Source organism: Eimeria mitis, genomic scaffold (assembly GCF_000499745.2).
Source record: "Eimeria mitis Houghton genomic scaffold, Emh_scaff3064, whole genome shotgun sequence".
In the NCBI taxonomy this organism is placed as follows: domain Eukaryota; phylum Apicomplexa; class Conoidasida; order Eucoccidiorida; family Eimeriidae; genus Eimeria; species Eimeria mitis.
Window position 1 is genome coordinate 7,011 of NW_013571412.1, and position 229 is coordinate 7,239.

Here is a 229-nt window from a genome sequence, read left to right on the forward strand (position 1 = left end):
GTAAGAACTCATCCTAGGGTTTAGGGTTTAGGGTTTAGGGTTTAGGGTTTAGGGTTTAGGGTTTAGTATGAGCCAGAGCGGTTAGGTGTATCTTCTCCCCTCACAAGGTAAAAGCTGTTGCTTTTCTGCTGCTGCTGTTGTACCTGCTGCTGCTGCTGCTGCTGCTGTATCTGCTGCTGCTGCTGATCCTAAATATGCTGTTGCTGCTGCTGCTGCTGCTGCTGCTGCT